Raw genomic sequence first — 19068 nt, forward strand, 5'->3', positions numbered from 1 at the left:
CTCTCATCTTTTATCTTTGGTTTGTGTGTTCACCTGCACTCTTATTTCAAGACAAACTCAAGGGTTTCCTCCTTTACAAACACTTTCCTGAACACTCCTGCCTTTGTGCCCTGATGGGACCATTCTATCCTAGCACGTGTTACACTTTATTATACAAGTTGATTTACATATATGTTAAACCTATTGAACATATTACGGATTTCAGATAGTCCTGCAAAAGCAAGAATTGTGTTTTATTTGTCTCATTAATCAGCTAATATTTAATTCAATAAAAATATTAATTGAACACTTTATGAGCCAGATACTATGGTTATCAAGCACACCATACATTTAATACATGCTTGTTAAATGAAGGAATAAAATCTAAACCCCAAACTTAGTTCAAATGATCCCAAGCATCCCTGATCATAACTCTCCCTTGCATATCTCTAGCACTTTGGATTCAGTTTATTATGAATTCACTTATGTTACAGATACACAAAAAATTCTCAAATTCTTCCGTTGGTATATTGTCCCTCCCCAGATAAATGAAAAACTCTTTGAGGGAAAGGGCTCTATCAAATATTTCTACTCTATTTGCCTACTTCTCTGTGTGCGTGTGTGTGCACACTCAGTTGCTTCAGTTGTGTCTGACTCTTGTAACCCCTTGGACTATAGTCTGCCAGGCTACTCTGTCCATGGGAATTTCTAGGCAAGAATACTGGAGTGAGTTGCCAGGTCTTCTTCCAGGGGATCTTCCTGACCCAGGGATCGAACTAGCGTCTCCTGCATTATGAGCAGATTCTTTACCACTGAGCCATGGGGGAAATCCCCTATGTGTCTATACTTCTTAGTAAAGGGCACAAATCAATTAAGCACTCAATAGTTATGAGTCAAAGAAAGCAACCTTTTACTTTTGGATGGGCATTATTGACATGAAATAGAGAATTCATCATTCATCTAGTTGATCATGTCACCAACCTTCACACCCACCAAGTCTCAGTCACCCAATCCTGCCTCTGCAATCTATCCCTGTTTTACCCCTGCAGCAAATGCCTTAGGCATTGCCTGAGGGGCCTCATTATGTCTCCTCTGAACTATTACAACAGCCTGCCTTTAGTATCTGCCCCCTCCCCAGTCCAGCAGTAACAATGCCAGGAGAATACGCTTTCTAAAAACTGAACCTGACTGTGCAGGACATAGACTACCTGCTTGTTCACCATCTTTTCCATCTTCTAAGGAGCACAGTTAGATCACATTTTTCAGCCTTTCTTCCAGATAGGTCCATATGACCCTGGAGGAGGAAATAGCAACCCACTCCAGTATTCTTGCCTGGAGAATTCTATGGCCAGAGAAGCCTGGCGGGCTACAGTCCATGAGATCGTAGAGTCGGACACAACCAAACGACTAACATACGCAGATATATGACTGAGTCTAGAATACAAGTGTTGAACACCATTTCCAGGTCTGATCCATAAGAAACTCCCATTCATGATCTTATTTGCTCCTCTCCCTTCCTCTAGTTTAATGTAGGCAAACATGGTAACTTTTCAAGCCATGAAGAAGAATGTGGAGCCACAGAGTGGAGAGAGCCTGGGACCTGAATCAAACCTGGGAAAATTGCGTACAAATGAGGAATTAGCAGGTTGCATTTAGATGAACAAGAAATAAATTACCATTTTTGAGCCACTGTACATTTTTAGATTAGTTTGTAACAGAAGCTGGTATTATCTTAACTAACACACCATGCTGTTCTTCTGGTCAAAATCTTTCACCCATTGGCTATCATACTCTGCAAAATCCTTAGAATGACATGTACTAGGTCCTTCAGCAGGGGGTTTCCCTGCTGGCTCAGTGGTAAAGAATTTGCCTGCAATGCAGGAGACCCAGCTTCGATCCCTGGGTTGGGAAGACCCCCTGGTGAAGGGAATGGCAGCCCACTCCAGTACTCTTGCCTGGAAAATCCCATGGACAGAGGAGCCTGGTGGGCTGCAGTCCATGGGGTCATAGAGTCAGATACCACTGAGCAACTAACATTTTCACTTTTTTCAGGCCCTTCATAATCTAAATGTGAATCACTCTATCAGTCTCATTCTATTTTAATTCCTTAACTCTTACCTTCCCATGGTCATATACCATACTTTCTGTTAAACCACAATGAATTACTTGGCATTCTCAGAAGGTAAAAGAGTATATTCATGCCAACATCCATGCTGTTCCTTCACTTTAGAATCCATTCTCCTTCTTCTATCTAATAGTTGAAATTCTTTTTATCATTCATGATCCAGTTCATATGTCATCATCTCTAAGACATCTTTCTCTGTTCCTCTTTGTCATAATCAATTGCCTTCCCATTGGCACTCCGATAACACATTAAACAATTCTGTAGCATTAGCATTAACTTTACCTCTAAATTGAAATACATTTTGGCTGTTCTTATGTCTATTTTCAAAACTTAGATTGCTATCACCTTGAAGACACAATTGAATCTCATTCATTTGTATAAACCCCAGCAATTAGCACATGCTTTTATACACAGTAGTCACTGAAGAAACAGAGGTGGAATTGGTATTACCAGGTTTATTTAGCAAATTAAACTTTTCAAAGTATCTTATGAGAGTCCTGCATTGCAGGCAGATTCTTTACCATCTGAGCCACCAGGGAAGCCCAAAGAGAACCTTATAGCTGAGTAAACTTCTACTTTACCTTGCCCTCCTGCAGATAATATTCACTGGACAAAGTTCAATAAAAAAAAAAAACAACAATGACCTTAGACACTGGAGAGTAAACAAAAGCAAGCAGATTCTGGGGGGGGAATAAAATCTTGGAAGAAGAGAAGGTGTGAGTGAGTTTCCATTTCTAAATTTTTTTTAATTGAGTGTAGGGAATGGTCAGAGCTGCATGAAGTGGTAAAAACCTTGACGTATAACTCTCAGTATGAGTTAGAGGACCAGAAGACAGTCAGGCAACGACAGTCACTGAAAACTAAAGAAGGAACTTCCAAAAGGAGACAAATATATAGAGAGGCTGCAATCCACATTCTTCATATAAACTTTGCCCCAATCTCTGGCTGATGCTGGAACCATGCATGTGTAGGGCAGACTCCAGCTGAGAATAAAGGAACTGAACTGAGATTTGAGTTGCAACCCAAGAGGCAGAGTTTGTTGACTGAGTTAAAAAAAAATGAATTGTTTACTAGAGATAAAATGCAATGAGAAAATCAAAATTCTTTAGGGGAACAGAACAGAAACCAAAGTCCCCACAATATAACAATCACAATGTCCAAGATACAGTCCAATATTAATAATATGATAGGAAAAAGTGACCCATTCTCAAAAGAAAAGATGGCCTTATAGAAACTCACTCCAAGATAATCCAGATGTTGGAATTAGTATACAGGGATTTCAAAGTAGCTATTGTAATTATGGTCATGAATATGAAAGAAGATATGCTTATTATAAGTGGAAAGAAAGGGAATCTCAGCAGAGAAACAGAAACTATTTTAAAAGACTAATGGAAATGCTAATGTGAAAATTACAATCATTGAAATAAAAAGTGAGGATGTGCAAGTAAAGAACATGATTCATTCTCATTAGTCCCTTCATAGGTAACAGTTAGTTTGGGGTTATTTGCTTAGTTCATCTTACCTTTTGTTTGAAAACTGCCCAGCACCCACAGAGAAAGGGCTCCTGTGACACTTATGTGATTCTTCTAATATTCTGAGAACATTATCAGAGAAAAAATTCATCATTGTCCCCCTTAACCATGTTGTCTAGTTAAAGAGGTTCCCTGATTCAAGAACCTAAGCATCTGGCATTAAACTAGGTCTATCCCATACCAATCTCAGAGAGGCAACAGTAAGTCCTGCCTCAATACTGGCATATTGAGAGTTTGATCTTCCAAACTAACTCCTTTTTTCTCTCATATCCATTGTTGTCAAGTGAGGGGGAGCAGAGCACAGCACCCCAAAATGTAATACTTTCACATGTGTACTGTTTTGAGATAAAGGCAATTAAAATCAGCATACTCAAGAAAAGCCTTTTACTTCCCCCTTAACTGTCTAGAGGCTTCCCTGGTGCCCTGACAGTGTAGGAGAGGCAGGTTCTATCCCTTGGTCAGGAAGATCCACTGGAGAAGGAAATGGCAAACAACTCCAGTATCCTTGCCTGGAGAATCCCATGGACAGAGGACCCTGGCAGGCTGGGGGTCGCAAAGAGTCAGACATGACTCAGGGGCCAAACAACTACAAAACAACTAATTGCCTAGGAGAACTGATATAGGAGACCTGGTCTGGAAAAAGAACTACTGCCAGAGACAACATTTTACATCACAAGACTTATCTGTATGGCAAGGCAAACATTTGTTTGCCAAACATTTGCTCTTCTCATCTTCCTGTGAACTGTTTTCCTTCCCTCTGAGGTCCTAGATCTTTACCCCTTCTCCATAGCTCAAGATGGTATCTGAGTATTTTATTTTATTTTATTTTATTTTTTAATTTTTTTTTAATTTTATTTTATTTTTAAACTTTACATAATTGTATTAGTTTTGCCAAACATCAAAATATCTGAGTATTTTAATGGGCTCCTCTATATATGAAATTTGTTTTTCTCCTGGTAATCTATCTTGGGTCAATTTAATTATTAGACCAGCCAAAGAACCTAAAAGGGAAGAAGGAAAATTTTTTCTACCCCTACATAAGAAGCCTTCAGGTTATCATTTTATTTCCCATGTAGCTTCCCAAAGGAAATTAATGCTTGGATGACTGACAAGAATATTTTAACCTACTTAATAGCTATATTTCATGTTTTAAAAAGATCAATGTACCTACCAGTTTTATACATCAGTATCTTATGAGTTTGGTTAAGGAAAGGCAGACTCCTACTGGCCAAATAATTCTAGATGCTGTAAAAAACTAAAATAGACTTCAGGTACCAGATCGTGGTAAACTATATTCGTAGTGGTACCAGATAGTGAGCAAAGTCTGGGAGACAGTGAAGGACAGGGAAGCCTGGCGTACTGTAGTCCAGTAGGGTTGCAAAGAGTCAGACACAACTGAGTAACTGAACAACAGCAACAAGCGTTACAGGATAGTACCTCCCCATGAGGTCCAGGTCTGCAATCCAGCCTTTCTATATAATGACTCTATCTTGTCATTATCCGAAAAAAAAAAAAAACAAAAAAAAACAAGTATGTTAAAGTTCATATTATTCACAGATATTGGATCTTGCTCAACTATGTCTACTCTAGTCCAGGAATATTTGTAACATCTTATAGGAGCTTCATACTAAAAATACATTTATCTCAAGTAGAACTATATATAGCTCATGTATTATTAGTGCACTAGACCAATGTTACTCTTGAATATAAAAAATAATATACATATATTTAAATGTGCTAGGGCATTTCCAGGTAAAGCTGGAAAATGTACATTGCAAGCAAGAATGTTTACTATAAAGCATAATATATATTCATTATGTTATTATCTTATTTAGAAGCAGGGAAAGAAAACTGCTCTGCATTTTCTACCTTAACTCTGAATTTTCGAAGTCAGAAGCAGCTGATATTTATACAGGAAGACAAATTAATAAAAAGGCATTTGCTTTTGCCAATGAGTTTTCAGACATACCTCTTCCGTATGCAACATATATGCTCTGGTGAGTGTATATACATAACCAGTGCTCTGTTAAATTATATTTTAACCACATGATTGAAAATGAACTTGTAATAAATCGTACTGCAAAATAAAGTATTTTTTTTGTATAGATGACTCCCTCTAAAAGCTACACACATCAATTTAGGTTTATGGTATGCAGGAGGACTATGTGGTCAACTTCAAAGAATTTAGCGGACCATCAGTCAACATTCAAATTATTTTCTCAAACACTCAGGAAATTCTTAAATGAACACTACCCACAAATTGAACATTCTGGAAATCAACTGTATCAAAATGAAAGAGCTTAAAAGAAATATATATATATATATATATATATATGTGTGTGTGTGTGTGTGTGTGTGTTACAAAACAGAAATGAAAAACCAGTGGAAGCCTGGAGCTCCTGTAGCTGACTTTTAATATGAAATGCAACTTACCATGGTTAAACAACTTGCTAGTTTTTAATGGCTAAACACTATTTGTATGGACAAAGCAAGTTATTATACAATGCTAGCCCTTCCTCTTCTTATCCATAATAATGCAAAAATCAAGTCAGAAAGACAAAGCGAAGGAATGAACATGGTGTAACAACAACTCAAAGCAAATATGAATGGAGAAATGATTTTCTATTCTTAATGTATACCTGTGGCGGATTCATTTTGATATTTGGCAAAACTAATACAATTATGTAAAGTTTAAAAATAAAATAAAATTAAAAAAAAATAAAAAATAAAAAATAATAAAGTACTAAAAGAAAAATAAAAAAAAAAGGAAAAAAAAAAAACTAATGTAACTCACTATGAAAATGTGACAAAAAAATCTCAAGTTGAAAGAGGTTAATAGTTCTACAGAGGCTTCCCTGATGGCTCAACATTAAAGAATCCACCTGCCAATGAAGGAGACATGAGTTTAATCCCTGGGTCTGGAAAATCCCCTGTAGGAGGACATGGCAACCCACTCCAGTATTTTTGCCTGGAGAATCCCATGGACAGAGGAGCCTCGTGGACTACAGTCCATGGGGTCGCAAAAGAGTTAGACCATGACTTAGCAACTAAAAAACAATAGTTCTATAATCACAGAAATTCTATACTTTCTTCTTAGTGTTCATTGAAAACATTAGTAATATCATTCAATACCCTACTCTATCATTTAAACAAACATGTTATTGTTCACCCAACACAACTTCAATTTTAAAATGTTACACAGCATTTCATTACAGTGCTGTTAACACTTCTATACAAAAGCAGATGCATATTAGTTGCAACATCAGAAATATCTAAGGTCATCAGCTAATAGTATTGATCAGGCATTGAAATTAATATTCTTTGAAACTGTCTGGGAAATATAATCTTACTAACAATTAATGTCTCTCTACAAACATTTCATGTATACTTTCACCATATGGAATTAATTCACTTAAACGATTTTACAAACTTTGGGAAAACTCATCCTCTTGTAAATCTTGATGTTACTGACTATAAGCAGATTTGAGATCAGATTGTTTGTTTGGGGCTTCTTTCCAATTTCTTTTAATCCTTTGACTTCAGACCCTGCCTTTAGTAATCCTCTTGATATAGCTGGATATTCATAGTTCAGTACCAGGGTTGGCCTCTATCAAAATGGTATTGGAGGCTCAGCACTTCCCAATAGGCTCTCTCTTTTCCCTGGAGATCAAATTCAAACAACAGCATCCAAATACACTAGAGAAGTTTAAATCAGGTAGAAGTTATTCTTTTTTTTTTTTTAAAGTAATTAGCCTCTAATTAAAATAAATAAATTAAAAAACAAAAATGGCTAACACACACACAAAAAAGAAGTTATCCTTTTGTAAGAGATATTTAACATTTATGTGGAAAATCTCCGCTTGTAAGGGTATCTCCCACTCTGGATGAGGGAGGAAGGATGACTGTAAATTTCTAGAAATTCTCTTATCAATGGTGAAGGTAATGATTTAAATCTGCATAACAGCCTTACCCTGGATTACTGTGCTTTTCTTGGTCACCTGTCATGACTGCCACCCTCTCCACTCCCACCAACATCTTCTAGTCTTTAGTTGGAGAAGTATTTATTTAAGCTGATAGTTTGGGCCATTAGTGGGGGTTACTCAGTTTTCTAGGGTATCTCCCAAGGTATTCATATTATTTCCCTGATTCTGGGAAAGACTGAAGGCAGGAGGAGAAGGGGATGACAGAGGATGAGATGGTTGGATGGCATCACCGACTCAATGGACATGAGTTTGGGCAGGCTCCAGGAGTTGGTGATGGACAGGGAAGCCTGGTGTGCTGCAGTCCATGGGATCTCAAAGAGTCAGACACAACTGAGTGACTGATGCATATTATTGAACTTCTATTCATTTTTCTCCTGTTAATCTGTCTTGTATTATGGGGGGTCTCAGCCAAGTAACTAGAAGGGTAGTAGGAAAATTATTTTTCCTTCCCCAGAAGTTTTTAATATGATTTTACAAATTTCCAATCAAAACTACTTTAAACCTCTTCCCAGTCCCCTAAAGATGTACTAAATGATTTATACAGATCCAGAAAACAATGAAATAAGAACCTGGAATCTAAATATACATGCACTTGAATAGGAATAAGTAGAGTGGCAATTTTAAGGTAACACAAATGTAGTGCAAATTTGGCTAAGGCTTTCATTTGGAAAGTCTGTGGTTGTACTTTGTCATACCTTCTCATATTCTACTTTTCCTAACACCTGATGACAACTGCAAGGTGTGTCACACTTTATAAAATACTTTCATCAGATCATTGCATAGTCACTCAGAGAAAGTTAGGGACTACAAAAAGCTACTTCATAAACCATTTCCAAATAAAATGTCATTTTTTCCAAAAGCTGTGAGGAATACTACCTTTCCAGGAACTTTTTATTGAGAACATATCTGAAAAAAAATAGTTAATGGAAAAGAGGAACATTAAAGATTATCACTATTCAGATCAGATCAGATCAGTCGCTCAGTCGTGTCTGACTCTTTGCGACCCCATGAATCGCAGCACGCCAGGCCTCCCTGTCCATCACCAACTCCTGGAGTTCACTCAGACTCAAGTCCATCGAGTCAGTGATGCCATCCAGCCATCTCATCCTCTGTCGTCCCCTTCTCCTCCTGCCCCCAATCCCTCCCAGCATCAGAGTCTTTTCCAGTGAGTCAACTCTTCGCATGAGGTGGCCAAAGTATTGGAGTTTCAGCTTTAGCATCATTCCTTCCAAAGAAATCCCAGAGCTGATCTCCTTCAGAATGGACTGGTTGGATCTCCTTGCAGTCCAAGGGACTCTCAAGAGTCTTCTCCAACACCACAGTTCAAAAACATCAATTCTTCGGCGCTCAGCCTTCTTCACAGTCCAACTCTCACATCCATACGTGACCACAGGAAAAACCATAGCCTTGACTAGATGAACCTTTGTTGGCAAAGTAATGTCTCTGCTTTTGAATATGCTATCTAGGTTGGTCATAACTTTCCTTCCAAGAAGTAAGCATCTTTTAATTTCATGGCTGCAGTCACCATCTGCGGTGGCCACCAATTAAAGACAAGTTTATTTTCTCTTCTATGCAGCAAAGAACAACTCAAAAGCAAAACTATTGGAATAGTATTTGGTTTTGGCTGAAAGAGTTTTATAGTTTTATTCTTCAACTATGTATTACTATTATTGTTGTTGTTGTTCAGTTGCTAAGATGGGTCCAACTCTTTGTGACCCCATGGACTCCAGCATGCCAGGCTTCCCTGTCCTTCACTATCTCCCAGAGTTTGTTCAAACTCATGTCCATTGAGTCAATGATGCCATACACATTAATGTTATTTATCTCATTTTTATTTATACATATAATACTTACAACCAAAGATCAAACAGTAGGTGATGCTAGTAACAGAGACAAACAAGAAATAAATGAATGAACCAGCATTTTACCTAGGCTTCTACTGTGATGAATACTAATATGTTAATGTTCTAGTTTCCACATTAAAATGCTAAATTAGCCTTGGCCCTTGTTGTGAAATATAGGCAAGCAGAAAAGTTCAAATACATTATCACATATTAATTGCCAGTAATGACTTGTATGAAGGTAATTTGTGTTATTTAAAGTAAGTTAACAGACACAGAAAGAATCTTAATTAATGAATTTGCGAATTATCTATCCAGCTATGAGTTTGTGTTTTGTTTTTAGTCCAATCCACATCTGCTTTTGATTTCTACTTAGAATAATTTCTGAAGCTACAAAGGTTGGCTATATGACCTGTCCTATTCTTTGTGGCCATCATTTCTTTATCTATTCACTCAATGCTTTGTCAGAGAATGAAAATATCAAAGCAAATCACAGTCTATGTGTACAAAATATTTCATTAGGAGACAAATTCCTAAGAAACTAACTTCATAAGGTGCCTAAACAATACCACACATAAAAGAGAAATAATTCAAGTGAGCCATTGTATGATAAGACTTAATTTTCTCCCATTCTCTTAATATTCGTGGAACAAAAAAAAAATGCTTTTTTTTTCCATTACCTCATCTTAAGTAGTTTTTCAAATCAAACCCATACTCACACTCATGCTGTCACTGATAATGGATCTTGTGTCAAAGAAAAAGAGCATAAAGGACCCGATAATAAGTGTAATTATCAAACATCAAAAATGTAGATCAAAGTGGATTTCCTGACTCTTCTATATGCAGTCACTTCACAGCATTTTACTATTCATGTCATGTGGCCCTGACAGGATATATTAACTTTCTCTATTATGAGAGCAATGGGATTGGCACACTTCAGTTAGAAGCTAGCAATAAGTAGAGGCATTATTTCTCTATCTTATTTTAGTGTTGTGTGTGTGTGTATATACTGTGTTTGTAAAATATACCCTCCAGGCCCCTAGACACACCACACTGTGTCTCCAGAGGTGATAGTGAGCCTTCAGGGGAATGTTAACCTCCCTATGAAGGATAGATCCAGGCAAGGATTTTATTTCTTTCAGATAGTACAGTATTTCCTGTCTCTGGTAAATACTTGGCATATCTTTGGGAGGACTGAATTGTCTCAAGAGGGAAACAGAGTATTTCTAGAAACTTGCCAGGCTGAATCATTTCAATAACTCAAGTAATCTGATTTTCCACCTCCCTAAATCCCATATTCCCTTCTTTCCTCAACACTTTTCCTTATACATTTTTTTTCTTTGAGAAAATTTGCATTTTCTTTTCCTATTCAATGCTGAATTAAAAATTGTGTGCTAAGTATTCTGTAAGTAGACTTCCAGAGTCGTGATAACCTGCAACCTTCCAGTAACTGTAGTTCACTTTGTTTTATAGATTTTGTCTATTATTTGGTCAGGGCATTAAAAAAACACGTTGGTGACAGAGGAATTACCTCTAAACTGACCTTCCACTGAAGTATTATTGAAGATGTTCAAGAGAGGAAAAATTTCTCATAATTTTTACAAAGATTCATCTGTAGGTTCAAAGAGACAGACCTTCTCAGTAATAAAACTTTTTAGAGTCATATGTCTGTGCCATTTCTCAGCCACAGGATAAGAACAAATATTGTTTTATATTTTCTATAAAAATTGGGAACATATTTGTTAAAAGAGAAATTAATTGCAAAAGAAAAAGGGCAAGACCATATGCACAAGGACAGATGGGAACCAGGCATAAGGGGGAAAAATATTTCTTAAAGAGTTTTTAAAAACCATTTAAAAACCGCAAAACAATTTCAAATTATTAAGTTGAAAATCAATAGATTACAACAAAGTTTCAAAGAGTTTTAAGTATTCTGAGGTTAAAAAACAGCCAGTCATTAACACATAACTTCAAACTCAACAAAAGATCATTTTTGTTGCATTTTAAAGATCTCAGGGGACTTCCCTGGTGGTCCAGTGATTAAGATTCCACTCACGCTTCCAATGTAGAGGGCATGGGTTGTGTCCCTGGTGTAGAAACTAGGAGCCCAGGTGCATGCAGCATGGCCAAAAAATAAACAAACAAACAAACAAAAAACAAACCTCCATCAAGCTTTGTGTTACACTTGGGCATTTCTTAAATGTTAGTTTGAAAATAGACTGGGTTCTAAACAAGGGTTTAACTAATGGCTAAACTAACTTAAAACTATCCCATTAAATAGACAATTATAATATATAGATTAGCCAATTAGCAAACTTCATTTTTCTCTACAGGGTAAAATGGCTTGGAATCTGGCACAGCTGTTGAAGTTGTTTACCACAATAGTAGTTAGATACAAGTTTCTGAAATTAAATGTGCCAGGCAAGAAAGTAATTTTATCATCTTCTTCCCCACGGGAGGAAATATGGGTAAAGAGTTTGAGATGGCAGATTTCATCAATAAATTATGGTCAGTGTAACAGTATTGGAGAATTGGGTGTTGGTTTCTATCATGACCAGTGAATACTGCTCTTGTCACTGTTTTTAAAGGGCAAAGAGCTAAGAGCTATGAGAAGAAAACAAAAATAAAGTAAAGTAAAATAAAAGTCACAATATATGTAGACGTGGCTCAGAGGTTAAAGCGTCTGCCTGGAACGCGGGAGACCTGGGTTCAATCCCTGGGTCGGGAAGATCCCCTGGAGAAGGAAATGGCAACCCACTCCAGTACTCTTGGCTGGAGAATCCCATGGAGGGAGGAGCCTGGTAGGCTATAGTCCATGGGGTCACAAAGAGTCGGACACAACTGAGCGACTTCACTTTCACTTTCAAACTTAAATGGATAGTGTAGTGTTAAGATCAGAGGTTCTGGAAACTGACTATGAAGGTTTTAATCCTAGCACACCACTTAATATCTCTGTTAATTTAGGCATTGCTAAACCTCTCTGGGCCAGTTTCCTCATCTGTAAAAGTGGTCAATTAACAAATAACCCATAGATTTCTGGAGAGAATTAAATGAGTTAGTTCATGTACTTAGAACTGCCTGACACAGGGTAAGTGCTCACTAAATTTTGCAATCTTATTAATAAAGAGGAATTTGGAATAATTTACATATAAACATTTAGAAGCTAGGTATTATTGTTGTTCAGTCACTAAGACTGCAGCATGTCAGGGTTCCCTGTCCTTTACTATCTCCTGGAGTTTGCTCACTCTCATGTCTATTGAGTCAGTGATGCCATCCAACCATCTCATCCTCTGTCACCCCTTCTCTTTCTACCCTCAATCTTTCCCAACATCAGGGTCTTTTCCAATGAGTCGGTTATTCTTATCAGGTGGCCAAAATATTGGAGCTTTAGCTTCATCAGTCCTTCCAATGAATATTCAGGGTTGATTTCCTTTAGGATTGACTGGTTTGATCTCCTTGCTGTCCAAGGGACTCTCAAGAGTCTTCTCCAGCACCACAGTTCAGTTCGAAAGCATCCATTCTTTGGCACTCACCCTTCTTTATGGTCCAACTCTCACATCTATATATGACTATTGGAAAAACCATAGCTTTGACTAGACAGACCTTTGTTGGCAAAGTAATGTCTCTGCTTTTTAATATGCTGTCTAGGTTGGTTCTATGCAAAGTTGTGAAATGACTCAAAGTTTCATTTAGAGCACTTTCTTCCCTCTTTCTTTAAAAATCCCCTTTTCTTTACAGCTTCATCTTTTCCTCCCAAGTGGCCCTTCCCCTCTGGCTATGAAATCCCACCCAAATATACTTTCTTAAATAAAACTATAATTGAGTCCCTTTTAGAAAACTCTCATGTATCCCAACAAAACTCATTCATCCTGTGGCACATTCTCTCAAGTCAGTGCCATGAGATTGCAATTGGAATGATGAACTACCATGGAGGTGGTGCTGATATTTTGATAAGAGCCTTCAGTGTCTGAATCCAAAGGGGTGGGTATTCAGAGATTATCATCAAGGCATAATGACTCTAAATGTGGCTGTTGCTGACTCCTCTCAGTTAGTTGAAGGATAACTCAAGAGCTCCTGGAGCCTAAGTTTGGGTATCCAGCTAAAATTCAAGACATAATTTTGGTATCTCATAAATATGCATTTAACGTCTCTAAAATATAACTCTGGTTGGTTTTACTTTATTTTTTGACCACACTGTGCAGCATGCAGAGTCTTAGTTCCCCAGCCATGGATTGAACCTGTGCCCCCTGCAGTGGTAGCTTAGAGTCTTAATCACTGGACTGCCAGGGAAGTCCCCCTAAAGTACAACTACTGAGTCTCTTAATCTCACCACACTCTTTTCCTTTCTTACCTAGGTGACACCACAAGGTACCCAGTTGCTCAAACAAGAAAATGGAGTTATTAGAAATTTCACTTTTTCACATACCTCCGACACCCACTTCATTACCAAATTCTAGTGACTTCCTTCAGAAATATATCTTGAACCTATCTACTTCTCTTTGTTTCCCATTGCAAGCTACTATCATCTCTCACCTGAATAACTGCAATAATCTCCTTCCTAGTCCCCCACTTCCGATCTTACCCCTTTCAATCTATTTCTTTACAATAAACAGCCCTGGATACTCCCTTCCCTTGCTTAAATGCCTTCAAAGGCTTTCTACTGCAGTTAGGAAGACGTTTAAACTCATCATCATAGCCTCCAAAGCCTTGTGACTTGACCTGTGTTTAGCTTTCCGTTTCCCGTTGAGCTGTTCTCCACTTAGTCCACTACATTTTTGGCACACTGGTCTTCTAGCAGCCCCTAGATGGAGCCAGATCTTCCCACCACAAGTACTATGCCTATGCTTGAAAGATTCTCCCTACCCTACCATTGCCTCATCACATCTTGTCTATTTCCTTCATAATACTTATATCTTTAATTTAAATTTTTCCCTTGTTTTTTGGATGTGTCCCTCTTTTTCCCACTAGAATACAAGCTCCATAAGCAGCATTATTCAATGTTGTACATCTAGGGTCTGGCTGTAGTTGGTGCTCAGCAAATACATGAATAAATAGTACATTTCAATAATCATTTAATGAATGGTTGGGAAGGAACATCTTTTTTTTTTATCCCCTCTAACACAGAAAGATATACATAGCTTCTCATTGACACCATGTATAAGACCGACCCATCATCTAAAAATAGTTACCTCAATACAACACGCACTTGTCATTTTGATCATATAAAAGCTAACTATCCTTCAGAAGGAGCTAGTACTTTAAACCTGACAGCGCTGCCTATGGAGGTGGCAGCCATCTCCTACTTGGCATCATGGCTGCCCTCAGACCCCCTGTGAAGCCCAAGATTGTCAAAAAGAGGACCAAGAAGTTCATCCAGCACCAGTCAGAATGACACGTCAAAATTAAGTGGAACTGGCGGAAACCAGAGGCATTGACAACAGGGTGCACAGCAGATTCAAAGGCCAAATCTGGATACCAACATCAGTTACAGGAGCAACAAGGAAACAAAGCACTTGCTGCCCAGTGGCTTCTGCAATCTTTTGGTTCACAATGTCAAGGAGCTTGAAGCGCTGCTGATGTGCAACAAATCTTACTGTGCTGAGATTGCTCACAAAGTCCTCTCCAAGAACTGCAAAACCCTTGTGGACAGAGCAGCCCACTTGGGCCTCAGAATTAGCAATACCAATGCCACGTTGTCCAGGGAAGAAAAGGAATAGACAGCTTGTGTGCACATTTTGTTTGTGTTAATAAAACCATAAAGCTCGGCAAAAAATAAAAGTAAACATGACAGTCAGTAAAGTATAATAATACTGCCTGCTTTTCAGTGTCATACAATGTGTTCCCGTTAATACCTATACTATTTGCAAAATGTCTTTTGTTTTAAACCTCCTATTTGAAATAGTAGGTTCAGTTGTTCCTTTTACAATCAAAAATATGAAATGTCACTTAAACATAACATGGTAGTTTCTGAGTAGTTAATATGTAATGAGATGCTAAAATCTTGGAAGAAAATTGAGTTTAAAATGAAAGGCATGAGATGGCTCTGGACTCAAAGTTATTTGGAGGATTTATTTTCTAAAGTTGGCCTCAAAAAGCAACAAAAATAAATTAGAACTATAACCTGATTATGGCACTTTCCTTTTAAAGATTAATAAGGGTTACTTGGTTCAATTTTATTCTAATAATATTCTAATGATGTCAATGAAAAGTCACTCTCATCTACTCTCAAGGACTGAGATAGTCTCTTAATCAAAGTCACTTTATTAGCTTTAGTTTTGATCCATGCCATGACATTAAAAAATAATTCTTTTTCTTCTTTAAAGAAATTTGTAGAAAATTCAAACTAGAGACAACAACCCACTATCACCTCCAGATTTACTATTTAAGCCTAAGGAAAATCTTATTTGTGTTATCTTCTGGTACCATAATCGCTCTCTGTGAGAAACAAGTCATTTCTTATGAGGAACTCATATCCCTAACTCCTTTAAGTGCTTCTGGTATCAGATTAAATATTAATTTGAAGTACATCTGTGCTTATTCAGTTCAGCAGGTCCTGCTTATGAACGGTGATATAACAGATTTTCATTTTGCAGCACATAGCAATATGCACTGCTCTGCCATTCCACCAGGGATCACTATTTTGGAACAGACAACAGACTTCAATGACCTTCGCCTTATACTTTATGCACTTTTCCATCCAAGTCAATTTATAAAATCAGGTCTTCCCAACCATAAAGCATAAGCTAATCTTTCTGTTTTCTTTCTAAGACAAGTACCTGGAGTACCACTGTCTTGGGACCAGCATCAAACATTAGTCAAGAATGTTGTACTCTGTTGGGAAGAGCTCACTGTTATACTAAATACAGAAAATACACTTTGTCAAACAGAATAAAATTTCTGCTTGAAACTTTATGAAATATAATGCATAAAGCTCTATATTCTGGAGTACCAAATACAATCTCAGTTATTTAAACCACAACTGTAAGATTTATATTAATGCTTATGGGACCTTGACATTCATTGTTATAAATGGACTTTTAATGAAGAAAAATACAGTTTCCCTGGGTTGTGAAAGATAATCCTACATCATTAATTTTACTTTGGTATTTAAAACAGCCATTTAAACTACAATGAATATTTCTAGATTTCTACTAGCTTGTCTTCCATGAAAATGTGATAAGAATAAAGGGTTATCAGTCTAACTGGAACCATTTTATCTAGGAATTGAAAGAAATAGAGTTGTTTCCCATTCCCTGGCCACCTTAGCATGTCCCCCACTCCCATTCTTACTCCTATTCCTAAATAAGGTAGAGCTTGTATTTCACCTCCACAAGTAGACCATAAACTGCTTGTGTATTCAAGCTGTATCTTACTCAGTTTTCTTACTCAGTTTCAGCCTATAAAGTTCCTTGTATATGGTAATGACTCAAATATTTGTTGAACTGAAATTTAGTCCTAATGTGACTAAACTGGATGTGTTTGGCTCCCTGTCCTCAGTCACATGAATAGATTAATAAGAGCAATCTCCAGATGACTATTTTCTGACTGGTTTTCCATCTCATATAGTTTTGGGGGGCTTCCCAAAACAATTTACAAGAATGTTTTTCTCTCCAACTTTTTTTTTTTTATTCACTAGGTATTCCTAGAGATTTATCAATCCAGGTATAAAATCACCTTGATAAGGCATAGGGCTTAAAATACCACAATTTAAGAACTTACTTTCAAGGGCACCTTATTTACTTGATTGTAGTTTTCAGAGAGGGTGGCATGACTTATTTTTCCCTGGGAATATAATTAAAGACTTAACACTATAACAGTTAGCTAGATGATAATAGCAATTGATGTAGGATGGGCTTATTTATTAATAGTTGTTCTCATTAAAGGGATTTAGTTACCTGCAAAAAGTCCCACTGTTTAAGTCCTACTGTGTTAGCTCCAAGTGGTCTTATATCTATAAAAACAAATTATTGAGGACTCCCCTGGTGGTCCAGTGGTTAAGAATCCGCCTGTCAGTGCAGGGGACATGGATTCTATACTGGGGCTGGGTAGATCCCACATGTGGCCAGGCAACTAAGCCCCCATTTGCCACAATACTGAAGCCCATCAGACTAGAGCCCATAACATGAGAAGCCACAGTAACGAGAAGCCCAAGCACCGCAATGAAGTGTAGCTACCACTCGCTGAAATTAGAAAAAGTCACCACACAGCAACAAAGGCCCAGTGCAGACAAAAAATAAAACAAAAACAAAAACCAAATTATTGGACCTAAGGGTGGGGTGCAGCAGAAAGATGTGCTTGTTGCCATGTTATATCTACTGACATCACAAGTCATCTACAAGTAATAAAGTTTGCTTAAGTATCAGTAGCAGCTAAGGATGTTGAATACCTCAAGCACATAAAGAGTATTTTTCTAAAGACTAGATTGAGGCAAAAATAGATGAAAAGTTTTGATTCTACCTTATACCAGATTAAACTCAGTGTATGCTAGTGAAGGCAATGGCACCCCACTCCAGTCCTCTTGCCTGGAAAATCCCATGGATGGAGGAGCCTGGAAGGCTGCAGTCCATGGGGTCGCTAGAGTCGGACACAACTGAGCAACTTTACTTCCACTTTTCACTTTCATGCATTGGAGAGGGAAATGGCAACCCACTCCAGTGTTCTTGCCTGGAGAGTCGCAGGGACGGGGGAGCCTGGTGGGCTGCCTTCTATGGGGTCGCACTGAGTCGGACACGACTGAAGCGACTTAGCAGCAGCAGCAGCAGCAGCATGCTAGTGAAAGAAATTTTCAACTTCATCTTTTCTCATTAGCTTTTTTCTTTGGTGATCAGGTATTTCAATAACATAGAAAAGTACTGACAGTAATATAACAAACATCCATAAATCCACCATGGGAAATTAACAAATGTTACCTTTTCATCATATTTCCTTCACATCTCTTATTAAAGAATTAGAACATTACAGTTCCTCTTGAAGTCCCATTCTTACCTTAGCTAAATTCTATCCTGCTCGCTTGTTCCCCAGAGGCAACCACTATCTTGAAGTGGATATTCATTCTTTTTGTCAGTTCTTTGACAACATCAAACTCTTTCCTGCTTCAAGGTCTTCCTAAGCACTGTTCTCTGTCGCTAACATACTCTTCTTCACTCTTTCACTACGATATCACCAGCTCACATTTTGGATTTCAGCTAAAATGTTGATATTGTTTCCTAAGTCTATCCAAATCGTGTCTACTCCACTCCATAATGTTTTCAAATGGCACCCTCTTGTTTCACATGAGTGCTAATAGTGGCACTGATTTGTTTGTTTATTTGTATGTTTACTGTGTGTTTATTTGTGGAGACAAACTAGACTATAAAGTCCATGGAGCACAGACCATTTCTGTCTTGTTTATCACTGAATGCCTAGCACTTAATGCAATTCCTTATACACGGTAGGAACTGAATAAATATTTTTGAAGGAAAAGCCACTGTAACCTGACAATCAATTGTAAACTAGAATAAAATCACACTATTTGGCTATGGTCAGTAACCAGCCAATGTACTTTTTACTTTCCATTCTAATCACATACATGACATTCTGCAAAGGAATAGCAATTTGATGCTCTGTGT

At 37.6% G+C, this 19068-nt stretch overlaps 1 protein-coding gene and 1 pseudogene across 9 annotated transcripts in view; one reads left to right on the forward strand and one right to left on the reverse strand.

Moving 5' to 3' along the window:
* Positions 1-19068, reverse strand: part of TENM1 (teneurin transmembrane protein 1) — a 918261-nt gene that overhangs the window by 458928 nt on the left and 440265 nt on the right. The window lies entirely within an intron of this gene.
* Positions 14772-15430, forward strand: LOC123331945 (annotated as a pseudogene).

This window comes from Bubalus bubalis, chromosome X (genome assembly GCF_019923935.1).
Source record: "Bubalus bubalis isolate 160015118507 breed Murrah chromosome X, NDDB_SH_1, whole genome shotgun sequence".
Classification (NCBI taxonomy): Eukaryota; Metazoa; Chordata; class Mammalia; order Artiodactyla; family Bovidae; genus Bubalus; species Bubalus bubalis.